We start from the raw sequence: 18,689 nt of genomic DNA, 5'->3' as shown, positions 1-18,689 counted from the left end.
TGGGTGGCGGGTGCTGAAAGCTCACATGGGTAAGAAGATAAAGTGGAAGTAGCAAGACTAGGGTGGCGGGAGGCAGGGCTGTAATATTTCTGGGCCTCAGTTTCCACATCTGAACAATAAGGTTCTTTCTGGCTCTCCGAGACTCTCAAAGACCAGAGCGCCAGCAACAGTCCCCCGAGACGGGAAAAGGTGAAATACGACAGTCTCTAGACACAAATGGAGTCTACACAGAACAGCCTGATTTTTTTTTAATCCCAGAAGAGTAACCTATAAGTGAGTACCGTGAGGAGGAACATCGAAAAAGCCAAGGGCCTGACACTGTGCGTGACACCGTTTTCTCTGCAGACACTTGACCACTGGTCTTTACGTGAAATTTGAACTTAGTATTCAGTTGCTAACATCTGATGTAATACATATTTTTAAAGGATTTTGTTTTCAGAAAAACGATACGGGATTTTGTTTTCAGGAAAATGATACATGTTCACCATAAAATTAAAAAAAAAAAACCCAAACAAACAATAACCCTCCAGACATAAGAAAGGAGAATTCAGAGCCCAGCACTGCTGGCATTTTGATGTGCGCCCCCCTAGGGGTCTCCCCATGTGCAAGGACGGGCTGCATCGCATGCACGCACTACTGAGAATCACGCTTCCTACGCTCCTGCTTTTTACCACGCTCAATCCTATGTCAAGAACGTCCTGTAGATCAATAAAGAGACCCTCCTGTTCCAGGCCCATCCGCACCCCTGCCTCGTAGTGCTTGTGGCCGTCCTTAACGAGGCCTCGGGCACTTTGCCGGCACGTGCCAGCTTGCTTCTCCACCATCCCACAGCCACGCCACTGTCCTGCCGTCCTCTGAACATAAATACATGTGTGCGAGACCTGACAGAGAGGATGTGGGGAAAGCGGGCAATGTTGTGAAACCTGATAAAGGAAATTAATTAATTCAAGAAGGCTCCACACCCAGCGGGGAGCCCAACACGGGGCTTGAACTCACGACCCTGAGATCAGGGGTCGGATGCTCAGCCGACAGAGCCACCCAGGAGCCCTGATAAAGGAAATTCTTTACACTGTCCTTCAACGTGCTATATATTCGGGATTAGTTTCAATGGACGAGCCACCGAGAACGGAAGCTGAGTCTCACTGGATGCTGCCCTCGAGTGCACGGCCATGGGCCTGCGTCTTCCCTCAGAGCCAGGCCTGCTGCGGACTCTGGTGTTGTTCTCTTCTTCACCAGGCTAGCCCCTGCTCTCCTGGGCCTTCCTCTCCCCGCATGCCACCGCTGCCCCTCTAAAACCCTGGGCGGCCTCCTCCTCTTCAGTGTCTTGGATCACTTACTTCTGCTCTCGTCTTTAGGGAAGACAGCTCTTCTTTCATTCATTTTGGTCTTTGCCCTGCCCTGCCTTGTTTGCACAATCTCCCCTCATTCTTATGGAATAAGCACGTTTGCACGCGGACTCGGCACCCACCTGAGGTGAGTGCTCAGACCCACACTCAAACCTGGCTCGCCTTCTGCCAGTTCTGGATGCGTTTGCTTGCCCGACGGCACATCAGGGACCACCTCGAGGGTGAGTGCTAGGGCTAACTGAGCTACCAGAGGTAAGGTGCAACAGTCCTTGCGGCACGGTCACCGTGATCACCAGGCATTGCTCATTGGGTGACACTGTTCAAAGTCTGAGAGCGGGCAAGTGCCCTGGACACTGAGTCTAAGGCTTTCCACGAGACAGGTAAGCTTCCTGCTCTCACAGAACTGCCCCCCCGAGTGGGGGGGGGGCAAACAAGGAAATCCCCAACTCCAAAAGCCAACAAGGCAATCTTAGGAAAGAAGACAGGGATGGGTTCGATGGGGCCGGGGAGGCTTGTCCACGGAGGGAACTGCGGGCTGAGACGTGAATGCTAAGGAGGAACCAGGAGTGCCAAGACCCGCGTGGCAGCGCCAGCTGGGACCCCGCCAGGAACAACACCCCTTCTGCCCTGAGGGCCTCCCAAGGATGACTGGTTTCTACCTCTGTATTTATTCCTATTTTTATTGCATTATGATGACAGTCTATGGTTTCTACTTATTTCAACTTCTGGGAAACCGCAGAGGTTTTCTCTGTGAACTACGATGTGAAACTCACAACTCTGTGTCCTGAAGCCTGTCCTGGCTCCTCGCTGCTGCGTGCAGTCACCACCTGACCCTCGGTGGGCCGCGGGGTCTGGGCGTGTCTCCCACCATCACTAGCTTTGACCATTCTGTCTTATGGTCCCTCCGGCTCTTGAGGTTACATCATCTAGGCCACATACGTCCATGGTGGTTCTGCCATCTGTGGGCCCTGTGCTCCAGCGTGGCGTGGCGAAGCAATTCTGTCTCAATGATGCTTTTTTGCCTTGAATTGAGCTTTACCCACTATTAACAACATGCTCCCTGCTTTTCTTCTGCATCTGCCTAACATATCCCTTGCCCTCTGCTTCTTTTTAATACCCTATTATATTTTATCCATCTCATTTTAGGATTTAAAGCCAAGTTAGAAGAACCACATTTGTTTAATTTGTTATATACGGTAATATATATATATATGTATATACATATATGTATATATATTTAATGCATATATAATATATAACAATATATGTGGTATATATAATAATGTATGTAATGCAATATATAAAGGTAAATGTAACTTCTAAAATTATGGCAATACAAAAAATTATGGAAATAATCTTTATATTTTGCTAACCTAGAAAAATGTATGCCATACCTCAGCCAGATGTTTAGCATCGAGATATATTTTAAATAAATTTATTCAGTTTAAGTAGCATTTTCAAAAAAAAAAAACCTTGTCTCCAGGTACTTGAGACGTAAATTTCCAAAATAACAAAATGACCCATTTGTGATAACAACTGAACACTGTCACAAACACTAGCTACGAGGGTGTGAGGTGGGGGGCAGGGAAGCCCCTGCGGGCCTGTGTGCTCGGAGGCAGCTGCGCGGCTGGGGACTCCCCATCCTCAGCTCTCCGTCCCCGTTCAGCTGACACCCTGTCCAGCTTGGTGGCCTCAAAGGCACAGAGCATTTTAGTTGCTTTTTGCTGCAAGTCTCAGCTTCTTATTTTTGCTCTGAAATTGAAGAATTTCCTTCCAACAATTTTGAAAATCTAATTTCCCCACTGTATTTTATCTTACCTTCGACCCTACTTTTACTTTGACCTGTTTTAAGGAGCACTGATAGCTCGCCATTACTGAGTACTGACTGTGTGCTAGGTACCCTTCTGTGGCCTTGCCTGTGGCACCCCACCAAGTGGCTGTGGTTCTTCCCACCACACACTCACCATGCAGGGGGATCTGCACAGAAGTCAGAGGGACAGGGCTGGTGTGTGAGCCAAGCCGGTGCGGTTTCAGAGCCTCTCGACGGCATCCGGGAAACAAGCAGCTCCCTGGTGAGGGGACAACTCTGCCCTCCACGCTGGCTCAGTCCAGCCGGCCAGCAGCCCCCCAGCCTCCCAGGGTGGTCACCTGCATGTCGCTCACCCTGTACCGGGAGAAGCATGGTCTCATGGCCCCTGCTCCACATAAGGATTGTCTGTGCCCCAGGAGACTTCAGAAACCTTCATAAAAATACCCTAAGGACTTAAAGCTCCTTGATGAAAAAAAAAAAAAAAAAAAAAAGATCCATGAATTAAAATCACTGGGGCCTAGTATACATAGCTTCAATATGGGCCAAGCTCCCCATTAGACCACAGCATAGACGAGAAGGTTGGGCATACAAAGGAGCCCTTTACACAAACTTCAATGTCTGGGATTTTGCCTTCACTCCAAGCCTGACTTGGTAACATTACTAGCCACCAAAATCCGAATCATCAATTTTTCCTTCTCTTGAATACTCAGTGGACTGTAAAATGTGCCCCAAGCTGGAAGTCAGTGTGGAGTTCAGACGTTCAGTTTCTTGGTGTAATTCACCTACTCGCTCTCGGCCCATGCCCAGACCTCGGGCTCTCCCCCCAGCCACCTGGGCCACGGAACACGGTCCTCTGCTGCATCCTGCAGACAGTCTTCCCTGGAAGGCCCGGGCCCGGAGGCCATGCTCTCTGCACTATAAGGTTCGGTTTCCGAGGCCACCAGCCAGGCTGGAGTCAAAAGACAGGGGCTGCATTTTTTCCTTACTGTGCATGTGCTTTGAATGCACGCCTAAAAGTAAAATGCTTCTCCAGGAATCTGGCAAGAAAGGAAAGCAAAACAGAAGATCCTGCCAGACCTACCCCTTCTCTGAGGCTTTCTTTGTCATGTGCTCGCAGGCGAGCTGAAGTGAAGAAAGTGAATCTCCAAGATTTCAGGACTTTTTCTCAGAGCTTTTTGGCAGCCGTCTTGGGAGAGGAAAGGGTACTTGTAGTCAATTACAAGCTAATTTCTGGTTTTCCCAGCGTGTGATACAGATTCACTCCTCTAACCCCATCCAGAATCCCGACAGGAACACAGTGGTATCTTAACGCATACATTCCTTGCACAAACGCCCCCAAGCACCCTGACAGCCCTTGAGCGTTAAGCACACATTATGGGACCTCACACTTCTACGAGACTCACGCGCCAGGACTGGCGATAGGCCTCTGAGGTTTCACCTGCAACACACCGAGTCTGGGGAGAGCGTTCTCTCCTGGAACGGCCGCCTGAGCTGGACAGGAAAACACCTCCCCAGACTCAGTTAGGGGTGGCCCGTGGGGTGTCAGCGGCCACACTTAGAGGCCTATGCCAGGGGCCACTTACTGTCATGATCTTTCCTTGCCTCCTTTTTTGGGGAAGACTGTTTCTCATCTCAACTGAAAAGACCACTTGGTCCTGAAACGGGCCTCAGCGCTGCGGTCACTGCTTCTACCCTCACACACAGCCTCGGGGGCCGGGGCGCACACACCAGGCCCGGCCAGGTGCCCACGTGGCCCGCTGCTCGGTCTCTCACGGGGACCCTTCCTGGGCGCTGTAACTGCCTCGACTGGACCACATCTGGGCAATCAGAGGAAGAGGCCATTTTTAAACTTGGGATGCAACGAAGACGGGAAGTCAAAACCAAAGCACTTCCAGCCACATTAGGGTGAAATTTAAAACAAAACCGTATTTACAGCACTTTGATGTTTTAGACAGCATATATACAAACATTACACTGCCTGATTCTTAGAACAATCCCACGAGAAAATTCCGTCTTGGAGCGACGAATGGACTTGACTATTAGTTGAGAGAGATGGAACTTGAACTCAGGTCCTCTTCCTTCCTCGCACTGTGTGCTCTCCAGAAGAAACCGAATGGAAATAAGGGAGGCTCTCTGGGGCCAGATAATCGGAGTCAGTAATGGATGCAAAATTAAGAACAGTGGGCTGCCCAGGAGGTAGTTCCTGAAGAATGATCAAACCACGTAATTAAATTAAACCCTTTAGGTAACTTTGTCATCCCTACACAGTCTAGAAATCTCCCAGCTGACCTGCTGTGACTCCATCTTCTTCAAACACCCACCCCTGTCAGAACAAGCTGGCTAAGACTCTGTGCCGGCGGAGGGCTGAGAGCCGTTCTAGAGTGGAAGCTCACCTCCTTGCTCACACAGGAACACCTCAGCTCCGGCCAGTATTAGTGGTGCCTGCTGGCCCCCCTTCAGCCACAGAGGCTACTCAGGCTGCAGGTTTTTCTGACACCTGGGCCTCACTCCCAGGCAGCTTGGGCCATGAGTAAATATCCTGACCCGAGGATGATGCTTTGGCCAAGTCAAAGCTTTTCTCCCGAACACTGAAGCTACCATCACTCAGTTTTCACCAACTGGAATCTGGATTTGCAAACAGGGGGAGGAGCGGGCAGATTTAATCACCTTCCTCCGGACATGTCTCATGTCACTTTGCTCCAGACTTGGTGCCAAATACTCTCACCCCTCCCGTCACTGAATGCCCACAAGGCTTCGTGAGGGAGATTTATTATTCCCATTTTGCAAATGAAGAAACAGTTACTCAGCAGGTTACGTAACTTGCTGGAGCTGTACAACCGAGCAAAAGTTGAGACACGCAGCGCAATTACCCGCAAGTGAGGGCACCAGGGGGCTGGGACAGTGGAGGCTGGGAGGCAGGGGAATTCAAGAGGGAGACCCGAGTCAGAATGGAGGCCAGCCTTCAGCCTCCACGGTCCAGCTCCTCTGTGGTCACTGTGTGTAGAACCGGACACAAGACACTGGGGGGCTCTGTGGAACAGTCTTGTTGGAACACACCTGGAGGGGGCCCATCCCAGGGTTTCCCTGGCTCTGGGCACTCATGGACACCTTCTTCATTTCGCTACATCCGCACAGAATCGTGCTTTTACCTGGTGCTTTTCTTTAAACAGACATAATTTTGACTAAGCTCTGTCCTGAGCAGCAATAACCCAAGAACTCACGGATGTGACGTGCTAATTATGTATCTTCATACCTGTTAATATATAATTATTAAAATGATGTCCAACGCCACCTCACGTGAAGTCATCTCCGGGGCTGCCGGCAGGGATGACCTACCACACTGGGGGAATCGGGGCTGCCCCACAGCATAAAGAGCAAAACAAGAACTCCCCCATTTCGCCTTATTAAGGATCTCCAACTTGCCTCTTACTGCTCTGAGGGCTCCTAGCTACTGTCCCGAGTGAGGGGCGACAAGGTCATTCTGCCTGTAGTTGCTGCACTGACATCAGACAGTCGGACGCCTCCCAGCCTCTGCGGACCCCCTGCTGGTCTCTGGTTCTATGACCAGAAACTACTTAACACCCTGTGTGAGGACCTCTCCATCCACCCCAGCTACCAAGTAGTTCTTTCTTTTTTTCTTAATTTTTATTTTTAAAGATTTATTTAAAGAGAGAGAGAGCATGTGCCTGCGTGTGCATGACTATATGCACGGGGGCGGGGGAACGTGGGGAGGGGAAGAGGGAGAGAGAGAGAGAATCCTGAAGCAGATTCCCCGCTGAGCGTGGAGCCCCAGGCAGGGGCTTGATCCTAGGACCCTGAAATCACTACCTGAGCCGAAATCAAGAGTTGGACGCTCAACCGACTGAGCCCCTCAGGAGCTCCCCAAGTAGTTACTTCTTTTGAGGTTTGCCTTTCCGTCATAATACCGCTGGGAAAATAAGACTGCCTTTGGATAAATTAAACTCAACTTTAACCAGTGTAAACAGATAAAGCACCACAATCCAGAGGCACGTCCCGCCTTACAGACGGGCAGGAAGGGAAGCACCTTCCTTGGTGCGCCTGCAAAGGCTTCAGCATCACGAACCAGAAGGAAGCTTAATGAGGCTGAGCCAAGGGGTCATATAAACATTTTCTGAAACAGTGTTCAACAACTCCACTCAGAAGGGGAACTGACCCTCCACAGTGGCTTCTAGTCCCTTTTCTTTCTTTAATAGACTATTGCATATTTTCTAATACTTTAGGCCGTATCACATTCTTTTTTGGAAGTAGCCAAAATATAAATAACACTCTAAAAATACGCAAGACATCTTATACATTAAGAGGTCACAGACACCAACAAGAAGGACCCTATTCCATTAGCGGTAAAATGAACAGACATCACACGTGTCTTGCACAGAGCTGAGTGAGACATGTGTGCACGGCACTGTTGTTATTTGCACACGGATTGCTGGCCTTTACACTCTTCACTGGTGTGCAGCAGGTGTGGACACAAAGTGCTCCGAAGTGTGTGCGGGATGAACACATCAAGAGTAAGACGGCCACGCACCCAACCCCGTCCCCCCATGACCGCCACCCGTGCCAGTTCCTCACCCCCGTGCGGTCTGTGCTTCCAGGCCCTCCACGCCCCAAGCCCATCCACATCACCTGTTCAGCGGCTCTCACCCGCGCCTTGCCCCACGGCGCCTGTGGCTTGAGTGCCACCTTCATGGGACTTTCCATCCCAGGGCCCTATGTTCTCTTCCCAGCTTCCTTCACTGCAAACTCCCTGAGGACAGGCTTCCGAGTCTTTGTGCCCCTGCTTTATGGACTTGAATTTTCCACCTACACCTGTAAACACAAGCATCAGATACGATTGCTAATCCCCGACCCAACTTAGTAGAAATCATGTTTCTTTTCAACAGAATAACACAATTATGTCGTATTTCGACTACAAACCTTTGCTAGGTATTGGCGAGGACGCACGCTCAGTGCACAAAGCCTGCTGCCTGTGTCCCTCTCGGACGCGTCCCACGGGAGCCCCTGCAGATTTTCTGCTGCTCCGGGTTAATGCTGATCTGGGCCAGCCCTCGCTGTCGCTGGCCGCCGAGCGGGACCGAATCAGGTCAGAACTTTCAGAGCCACAACTGAGGCTCTGTTTACAGCTCTGGAGTAGCTCGCCCCTCGTTAGTGTCATTCCCGGTCTCGCGTCGAGAGCGCAGCGTGTGGCTCATCAATGCCTCGTGGTTCTGCCAGTAATCACGGGGTGTTTCGTGGAAATAAAATGGGATGGGGTGGCAAAATGTCAACGGGTGGATTTGGAAGCCCCCTCTCCCGTGGACTGGCACGTACTGAGTCCTGAAGAAGGGGTGGGAAACAACCGGCACATTTAGGGATTACACTTCGGTGTTCCTCTGGGTCAGAAAGCTAAATAGTAAGACCTTCTGCCTCGACGACAGGCTGAGGGCAGATGCTTTCCTGACGCGCAGGGCACTCATGGCTTCTCAGGTCCCGAAAGAAGCACACGGGTCCCCGTTTCGGCTCCAGCATTCCAGGCAGGAGCACCCAGTGAGCCACCGTGCCAGCTGGGGCTAAACCCCAACAGCCCCCGAGAACTTTCCCCTTCCTTTACCGTGCACATGGAGCCAGCGCCGGGTTTCTAGGAGCACCGTGTCAACGCTGCAAACAAGGAGACGACGCAGACAACAAGCACCCCGTAAAGAAACGCAGTTAGAAGGCACCTCCAAAGGTGCCAGGGGGCGAGACCTACCACTCAGAGCTGCGGCCCCTTCCTCCCCCTGCAGGATCCCTGTGCCCCGCCCAACCGTCGGCCACCAGGGGCGATGCGCGGAAAATCATCCACACATCAACGAGGCACCAACATTCACAGGCAGAGTCAAAGCTCAGTGGAAAAATCATCTTCCTTGAAAAGCTCCAACTTCATGCAACAGTAAAAGAGATCATCTGTTGTTACAAGTAAAGCACAGTCTGTATTTTAACAGAGGTTAAGGCGACAAGCTTTCTTTCAGGAAACTAAGAAACCTGGACAGCAGTGAGTGTTCGGGTCGCCCCAGATCCCCAAGGGCAGGCAGGGCCCTGGCCCAGCATTTCCCGGCTGTGGGTTTCCTTCTGGAAGCAGCAAGAAGAGGAAGTCTTAAAAAAAGTACTGTACTCAGAATTAAGAATTCTTGCTCACTTAAAAATAATGTAGGGCCTTTCCTTTTCTGGACCTTTCTTTTTAGGGCTGGGGTGAAGGGGAGGCCAGATCTCATGCTCCCCCTTCCAGGGTTTACAGGACAGAAGTCAACGGACTGCCTTCAGCGTGATGGCTGGTGTCCCAGTTGACACGAAGAACACGGCCACTAAACAGAGCAGCACGAGAAACTTTATTTGGATTTCTCCTGAAGGTGATTTCAAAACTTTAACTTTCGGGTGTGAAAGGCTGTAAAAAGGTGGGGAAGATACACTGTTTCCGAGGTGAGAATAAAGGCTATCTCTGAGTCTCCCTGCGGTGTTAGAATGCACCTTTCCGCTGCCTTGTCAGCTTCTGGGGACGACGCCAGGGGCCACACATACACGGCATATCGCGCGTGTGCAGCCGTGTGCCCCACGCTCACCTGGACTCCTGTAACCTGGTAAGAAACACCCCTCCCACCCTCTGGCCTTCTACCTAGCGACGCCATTGAGTGGAGTGGGCTTTTAAAAATTGGAGGTGCAATCCCATGACGTCCAAGTAGCCATTTTAACGTGTACACCTACCCTTGGAGGCATGTGGTGTGCTCACGGGGTGCGCCACCCCCCCTGTCGTGTTTCCACAGTTTCATCCCTTTCCCGTCACCACGCCGCCCTCCCCTGCTCCGGTCCCTGGCGACCACTAACCCGCTTCCTGTCTCTATGGATTTGCCGTGTCTGGACATTTCACAGAAAAGAAATAAAACAGTGGCATTTAAGTTACATGAATTGCCTAACATTATGTGGTAATTCCAAATGTGAACAAGGTAAAAACCTGCGATTTGTGGCTTAAAATGATATTCTGGAGTTAGGATTTCACAAACCAGTAAAATTTCACAAAGAATCTTGAAGATGGACATTGGCTTACCACTCTAACTGACAAATAGGGACATTAAAAAAAAATTCACACCAGAAAAGATACTTTAATAGCACAAAAGACAATCTTAGAATGAAGCAGAGTCCTGTAAATGGAATAAATTTAGCTTTATAAAAAAAACCACATTACATCACCTTGATTTTTGCCCTTGGCACAGGCTTTGGAAATGACAGACCCTGAACCACTGTCCTTGGTACACAGGAATGTAGGTGAGTGAAGCATGTGTGCTCCCCGGCCAAAGGGAGCCCCCCCACAAAGACAGCCTAGGGAACGAAGTGGATTTTCTCCTCTAAGAATGAAATATTTTTGATAGTTAGGAATGACAAGATCTAAATCTAAGCTCAAGAATCAAAGAGGACGGCAGCTTTGCAAGAGACACCAACATGCTGAAAATCAGGGAAAGCCACTTCACCCAGTGTGGACGGATGCCAGCCTGTGGTCTGGAGAGGTCACACAGCACGCAGCCAAAGCAACAACCTTGACAAATAAATACGGGAGCTCTGACAGGCAGGTTCTCCCCAACTTGGCCTTTTACACTGGGGTATGCATTCTGGGGGCGCACGAAGCCACAGGATAAACAGGACACACTTCCTGGAGCATTGGCTTGACAACGCAGTGAAATCACGCTAAACGCTTTCACATTAACTATCATAATTATGAAATAGAATACAAAATTCACATAGCTTTTTAGGACAAAACCTGACTTCAGGAACTTCACACCTTGGGGGTTCTTGGTGGACCGAGTCGTGAGTCAGGCCAAGGCCCCAGACTCTGACAAGAGTGGGCTCTCCTCCCTCAGGAGAATCTGGACGGCACTACCCTGATCTAACCGACTCCAGCCCAGACAGGGCTGCAGAGAGGCAGGAGGGTGAACAGACTGGTTCTAAAATTTACATGGAAACACAGGGGACCCTGACTACAAAACCACTTTGAAAAAGAAGAACAAAGCTAGAGGATTCCCACTTCCTGATTTTAAAAGTTCTGACAAAGCTACAGTCATCAGGGCGACAGACATACAGACCAACAGAAGAGTCCAGAAATGAACCCGCACATTACGGTCCACTGATTTTTAACAAGCGCGCCAAGCCCATTCAATGGGGGAAAGGACAGTCTTTTCAACAAATGGTGCTGGGGAAACTGGATGTCCACTCGCGAAAGAATGAGGTTGGACCCTCACCTAACACCATATAACTCGAAATGGATCAAAGACCAACTAAGATCACAAAACTCTTAAAAGAAAACACAGGAGCAAATCTTTGGATTAGGCAGCGGTTTCTTAGATCTTAGCACCAAAACCACAAGCAGCAAAAGACAAATCAGATAAACTGGACTTCACCCAAATTAGAAACTCCTGAGCTAGAAATGACATCATCAAGAAAGTGAAAAGACGCCCTACAGACTGGGAGAAAATCTTTGCAAAGCGCATCTGCGATAAGGGACCGCTGTCCAGATACACAAAGACCCTGGGGGGACAGAGTCACGACTGTCATCCCTGCCTGTGCCCTCCAGGCCCCCCCACTCGTCACCAGTGTTTGGTCAGCTCCTCTTCATTCCTCACGCTTCCCTCCTCACTGGTGCCCCCTGGAGTTTCTGCAGAGGCCTCCCCTCTCGCCTCTGTTGCCACCAGGAAAACCAAAGCCATTGGGCCCTACCTTCCCCAACGTCCCTCTCAAATTTCCCTCCCGCCCCAGAAACTTCTGAAAGCCCTGTGTGCTGAAGAGGACACTGCACATCTGGTTTTCAGCAGGTCTGGTTTTGACAGCTTTGCCATTTCACACATAAGAAAGGAACAGGGCTGACCGCACGCTGACAAGGTCTGAAATACAGCAGAACTGGTTCACTCACCTAATGAGACGTGATAATAAATGGTCAGTGCAACCAGCACGACAGGATGTGAGTGAGGCCCTGGCGGGGAAGTCTAGGGGTGACTGACCTGCCCCATCCACCCGCACCTTCGTGCTCTGCCGTCCTCACGAATGAGGGGGTGTGCTCAAACAGGCTGGGCCAGGGCGGGGAGACGGTCCAGCAGAGTTCAATTTTGGTCAAGTCTCAACACAAATCCATGATCGTGGCTTTCTAGGGAACGGACTAGAAGCACGGCAGTAACTTCAGAGGCACAGAAAAACAGCAGCCCCAGTTTCCGACTGTGAAGATCCGGCCCCCACCTTCAATACTATGCCTTTTCTTAACTTTTTGAATAGTAATACCTTTGTGTGGTTCAAATACACAAACGCACACACTTATGGTGAAAACCCCGATTTCCTCACCGAAGTATCGCTTTTGGTTTGTGAGCTTCGCTGCGGAACCAAGGAGCGCACCCCTGGGCCCTCCCTCCGTCGTGGGCTGGCAGGAGCGGCGGGCCACAGCACCGTGCCGTGTCCTGCCTTCCCCCGCCACTCTGAGGCCCTCCACTAGCCAGTCGTAAAGACACGCTACTTGAGAGAAGCCCCTTCCCAGGTTTCTCTCACCCCATCCCAACACACTCTCTAGTGCGCGAACCGATCCCGCGGCTGCCGGCGGCATCCCGGCACTGCCAAGGGGCTCACCGAGTGTCGCTTCTCCCGGGAGGCCCCACCCTGCCCACAGGGCCTGCTCACCCTCCTGGGCGCCTGCACGCGCACCTTTAGCACCCAGCATACCGCCAACCACCCAGGCGGGGGGGGGATTTCTACATATTTGCCAAAGGAATGAAACAAAGCTTTAGGTGGCCATGAGGCAGAAGTCAAAACGAAATTTTGTTCTTTCTGTGTTAGGTAGAGCCCATAAAGGTTTCTTCCTTTTGAAATGATCTCATTTAACTAGACATTTTTAGTCTTCACTTTAACCTCATTTGGCACAGCAAGGGATGGAGGGTTGCACAGTACCGATGCTTAAATCCACAAGGGCACACACACAGAGTCCTTGAAAGCCAAGAATGAGGAAGGAAACATTTGCAGAGCTTTATGAAAATGAGGAACTCGAGTTCATAGACTGTTTTCTACTACAATGTAAACATCCCCTCAGTTGTATTCACCATCAAGAAATCGTTGTCTTTACTACTGTCTCCCCTTGGACAAACGCCTATGCTAACTCTTCAGCTAGTTTTCGGGTACGAGCTGCCGCTCCCCACCCAGACATTCATGCTATACTACTACCAGCAAACCATGTCCGTAATTTTGTACTAAATCCTAAGAATTTTTCCCGAGGAATCTTCACCAGTGGTGAGTTTAGGTTCAGCACTAGAAGTACCCCTGTCCGCGTTGTTGGAAATGCCAGCTCACACATGAGTCTCTCAGGATGTGCGAGGTCAGGTGGAAACCGGCCAGTCCGAGTTCCTCCAAGAGGAGCACGGCTGGAGGCTCCCCGAGTTAAATTTCACGCACACCCACGCACTCCCAAGGTACGGCCTTACTTTCAGGACCCAGCATCTGCGTCTCTTTTCTAGAGGACGCCAGAGCTTCCACCGAGCTGGTCGGCGCGGTCCCGCCGCTCCAGCACGAGAGGAACCCGACAGCAGAAAGTACCGTGCAGATGGGTCTCGGCGGCAGAGGGACCTGGAAGAGCAGTCCCGGTGCGCATTCGGAGGCGTGCGAGAGCCCAGAACGGGGAGTCCGAAGACCCGAGCGCTCGTCCCGTCCGGCACCAGCTCCTGTGGGACCTCAGGCAAGTCGGGGAACCTTCCTACTCGGGTTTCCACAGCTCTCAAGTGGGACTAATGGTACCTCTCTGCAGCCTCACAGGAAGGAGGATGGTTAATGAGCGCACGCAAGCAGCTCTGAAGATTAAAGTTTCCTGGGAGCTAATGACAGACAATCAGCGTGTGTGTCCCCCCCGGCACCCACTGCTGCACCTGGGAGCTAATGACAGACAATCAGCGTGTGTGTCCCCCCCGGCCCCCCACTCCTCCACCGGGAGCTAATGACAGACAATCAGCGTGTGTGTCCCCCCCGGCACCCACTGCTGCACCTGGGAGCTAATGACAGACAATCAGCGTGTGTGTCCCCCCCGGCACCCACTGCTGCACCTGGGAGCTAATGACAGACAATCAGCGTGTGTGTCCCCCCCGGCACCCACTGCTGCAGCCCCAGTCCGAACTGCCCCCAGCCAGCCCTTCTCACGGCTCCTCCGTTTTGGAAGCCCCTGGAAGACACGAACGAGTCATGCTTGGGGCACCGGACGGCATGCAAGGAAGCACGCACAGGCCTGTGCCAGCCCTGGGCCGCCCCGCCTCAGCTCTGCACACTCCTAACTGGCATGAACAGTGACACGGGCAGCAGGTCTCGCCTTCTCTGCGTGCCAGAGTGCAGGCTGTCCACTGGCTGAGAAGTCCCTGTTCTCTGCCAAAGAACGTTTGCCTGAACATGCTTCTTAAACTTCCCTTTGTCATTACTGTTTTTAATATTCAGACGTGAAGTTTGGTGTGGAAAATTATCTGGGGGACTCCGGGTCTAGCTTCTATTTCACTCAAAAGGAGGTTCTCCTTTTTCTAAAGTAGAGAAAGGGCTCACACAGGCAAATGATCAAGCCCCCCTGCCCCCACTGAAGAACAAGACTGTCGACTACACTGGTTTTTATAGGTTGGTATTTGGCTTTAAATAAACACGAGTGCGTACACACATGCACTCATCAAAAGGTATTTTTCCAACCTACGTAAGCAGGATGATCTATGTTCAGTTAATTGAATACAGAGAATTACAACTCAGACCAAAATTAAATGCAAAAAACTCTTCGAGATGAGTATTTTGATATATGTTTACATGTAACGGATGCACAAAATTTAGGAGTAAAAAGTGCAGGATTCGAGCTACTGATATTGTATTGTTTGAATTAGAAAAGTCGACCCAAAGGAAGTGAGGCCTTAGGAGATCAGTTTGTGAAGGCCTCTTCTGGTAAACAAAGGATTCACAGGAGAAAGGAGTGCTTTAGGGGAGGAAGCAGCGGGCTGGGACAAGGAGGTAAGAATTTCAGGGCATCTTAATTATAACTTGGCTTAAAGTACAAATTTCAGTTAACCTTTAAGATTAATAACTTTTCACTGTAATGTCATTTGTGACTGACTTTACTGCAAAGAGGAAAAGTGTCTGGATTTATTAGAGTTTTAAAAAACCCTTACTCACTGGGCAGCCACTTAAGTTTTCTAAGGCAAAGCATTTCTCCTAAGAATAAAGTAAAAGGAGAAACTTGCTCATTCTCATGAAATGCTTTTATCCTCAGGGACACCAGGCGAACACGAATCTCAGTACCTTTCTTTCAATTCCCTTGAAAATAAGTAATTTAATCAAATGCATATCTATCTTTCCATCTATTTTTAAGTCATCTCTATACTCAACATGGGCTTGAACTCAGGACCCCGAGGTCAAGAGTCGCATGCTCCCTTGACAGCCAGCCAGGCGCCCCTCTAATGCATCTTTAAACTAAGGCACTGCAGATTCGGGAAGATATGAAGACTAGTTCAAGGACCCCAGCAAGTGACTGTCGGGCCCTGACCGTGGGTGGATCTGAGAGCTCGGGGTTCTGGTAGGAAGGGGCAGGCCACTAAAATAACAAGGCCTCCGTGTTTCCAACCTCTACTGAAATATTTTAAGAGCGAGCACAGAAGGGTCAGCGATGCTTTCTAAAGTAAAATGTCTCCCTGGGACCAGGTCTCAAGCATGGAGAAATAAACAGCCACGATTCTGGCAGCCTGGCGTGGCAGGAGTGGCCTAAGTTCTAGGCAGACAGTTCGAGGTTCTGCTGGCCTCGCACTCACTGGTCAGGTGCGCTCGTTTCTGACGCCTGTAAAACAAGCACAGAGCTTCTCTCCCGCCAGGCTGTGGGCGTTAAGTGTCTCTGACAGCCCCTGGGACAGTCCCAGGCATGTGGTAGGTGCTCCACGGGGTGCTCCTCCCAGGGGCCCACCTGGTCCAAGAGTTTAAGCCCAATCAGCAGGAAGACGCGGGAGACCACACTCAGAGCTTATGCCACATGCTGGAGCGACACAGGATAATATAATGTAACAGTGTAACCTCAGGGCATCACAGCCCCGCAGACAGCGATTAGATACTAAAAACCTATAGAAAGCGTACGTTTCTTAAATAAACAAAAAATATTTTATACCTTCCGGAATACGTACATATAGTATGTACGTGAACACGCACGCAGGTCTGGACTGATACACAGTGAACCCAAACGATTCACTCTGAGATGAAAGGAAAGGTAGGAGGCTGATTCGGGGGGATCAGGCCAAAGAGAATTTTAGATTTGTAAGTAAAACAAATTTTTTAAGTGGCTATATTCACATACAGATTAAAAAAAAAAAAGATTAAAAAAAGCGGACTAAGGTGGAAAGGGAGGCTGTGTGCCCCGGGTGACTTTACCACACATGGTGCAGGCGTGGGGCACAGGCATCCCCTTGTCACCGTGGCCTGCGACACCCGTTCATGTTACCAGCTGACTGACTTTACTTTGGATTTCTTTCTTCCTTTTTTTTTTTTTTTTTGAGGTGGGGGAAAGAGAAAAAATACAGAGGCTTGGTAGAAATAGGGCCAGAGTCACATCCAGCCCAAGGTAGAGACATTTCCTAGGCCAGTGGCTTCTAATTGTTTTGGTGTCAGGACCCATGTACACTCTAAAAAGTCCACAGAACCCTAGAGAGCTTGGATTACGTGGATTACATCTGCTCATATTGACCAGATTAGAAGATGCTTAAAAATATACAAATACATATATAAATATATATAAAAATATATATAATTTTTTTTTTTAAGAAGAAGAGAGGGGAAGAGACAGAGACAGGAGGGGAGAGGGCAAAGGGGGAGCAGGAATCCCAAGCAGGCTCCTCGTCCACCACGGAGCCTCATGCAGGGCTTGATCTCACAACCCTGAGATCAGGACCTGCGTTGCAATCAAGAGTTGGACACTTAACTGACTGAAGCACCCAGGTGCCCTTAGAATGTTTAAAATATTTACTAACTCACTTAAAGCAATAAGAATAGGCTCACTTTGTGTGAACCTAAATATTATGAAAATAACCCCTCCCCCAAATTAGCAAAAAGAATAGCACTGTTTCACATTTCTGCACCTCTCCTTAATGTCCCACTTAACGGAGGACAGAAAGAGTGCATTTCTGCTTCTGTATTCGATCTGTCTGATATGCTGTTTTGGTTGAAGTATATGAAGGAAAAAAAAAGCCCAGCCTCACACAAATATGTTTACTTTGATGAGTTTTTCAAAAAATTGTGGCTATTCTTCTTTGATTCTATGCTAACATCCGACAAGTGGTAGTTTCTCAAAAGTCCGTCGCAACACAGACGCTGAAACTATACTGATGGGTATTTTACGTGCAAACCCCATGGTGTGTCCTACACTTGGAAAGTCTCTTCTGCCTACGTGTGTTAGGAGTACCGTTTCCTGCTCATCTGGAATGTGCTGGTGTGTGGGGTTATACAGACCTTCCACGGAACACATCACGAAGCTCCATGTGTTACTAGTACCAGGATCGTCAGCAGGAAGGAGCTGTCAAGCTCACACTGGCAGACGCAAGTTTTCCGAAATTCACGTTTTTGCCTGCAAGCCTGAATTTTATCACAGGCAATAAACGGTGTCACTGTCATTTCTGTTGAATTGGCTGACTCACTTCATTACTTAAGACAGTGTGTCTGGCTTTTGTTCTTTCAAGTAAGAATGTTGATTCTGAAAAAAAGGGGCTAGTTCAGCTTGTAACTCACACAGCTGTTCAGTTTTGGAGACAAGCCCCCACGCTCTGGCACGCCAGAGGGCTCCGCGTTCCGTCACACAGAACATCGTAAGGTGGGTGGCCAGGGTTGAAATTCAATGACACCAACCACCTCAAGCTTCCTCGAGGACATTCCCAGGTCAGGCTGGCAGGCACGTGACAGAACACACAGCATCGGCTGCTCTGGGGCAGGAGCGGTGTCCCCACCGCGGCCTGTGCACCGTCAGGGCAGATGGCCACACCGTGACAGAGGCACGCGGCCTTGGCACTCTCATGAGGACAGTTTTGGCCTTGTCAATCCCTTGAAGGCGTCCCTGGGACTCCAGGGGCCCGCGGACCACACCGGTGAACTCTGCCCTGGGCAGACTGAGGACACCTTCACAGATTCAGAGTTCTGAAAACACGGTCATCAAATGGGCCCACTACACGAAGGTAAAAAACCAATTCCTAGCTGTGTATGTACCCAAACTGGCTGCAGAAGCAAACCTACAAGCATGCACATGGGGGAGGGTTCCCCATCTCCTCCTCCCCGAGGTCTACCAAGAATAAGGGACCCGCAACGAGGGAGACTGGGCTTGCTCCCCCCAGTGAAACATCAGTCTTCCCCTAACTTTGTAAGTCAGAAGACCGAAATTAGAATGCACTGCTCACGAATGACACAACCAGCAGACAGAAACCCGAAAGGAGTACAGGAGTTCGCGTGCATGGGTGACAAAGGAGAGCGTGAAGAACCCATCAGCCAGTGCTCACCAGTGC

The 18,689-nt window shown here is 50.0% G+C and overlaps 1 protein-coding gene and 1 long non-coding RNA gene across 9 annotated transcripts in view; both read right to left on the bottom strand.

Annotated features, from left to right (window-relative positions):
* The window catches only part of PPP2R5C (protein phosphatase 2 regulatory subunit B'gamma), a 122,652-nt gene that overhangs the window by 65,058 nt on the left and 38,905 nt on the right, over positions 1-18,689 (bottom strand). The window lies entirely within an intron of this gene.
* LOC103656764 lies at positions 5,053-6,701 on the bottom strand. The gene is made up of 2 exons (XR_566687.2): positions 5,550-6,701; positions 5,053-5,359 (listed from the first exon to the last, which is right to left on the bottom strand). It is a non-coding gene; the product is annotated as an uncharacterized LOC103656764 (long non-coding RNA).

The sequence above is a fragment of the Ursus maritimus genome, unplaced genomic scaffold (assembly GCF_017311325.1).
Source record: "Ursus maritimus isolate PB19 unplaced genomic scaffold, ASM1731132v1 scaffold_25, whole genome shotgun sequence".
Lineage (NCBI taxonomy): Eukaryota > Metazoa > Chordata > Mammalia > Carnivora > Ursidae > Ursus > Ursus maritimus.
This window is presented reverse-complemented; position numbering and strand designations above follow the sequence as displayed.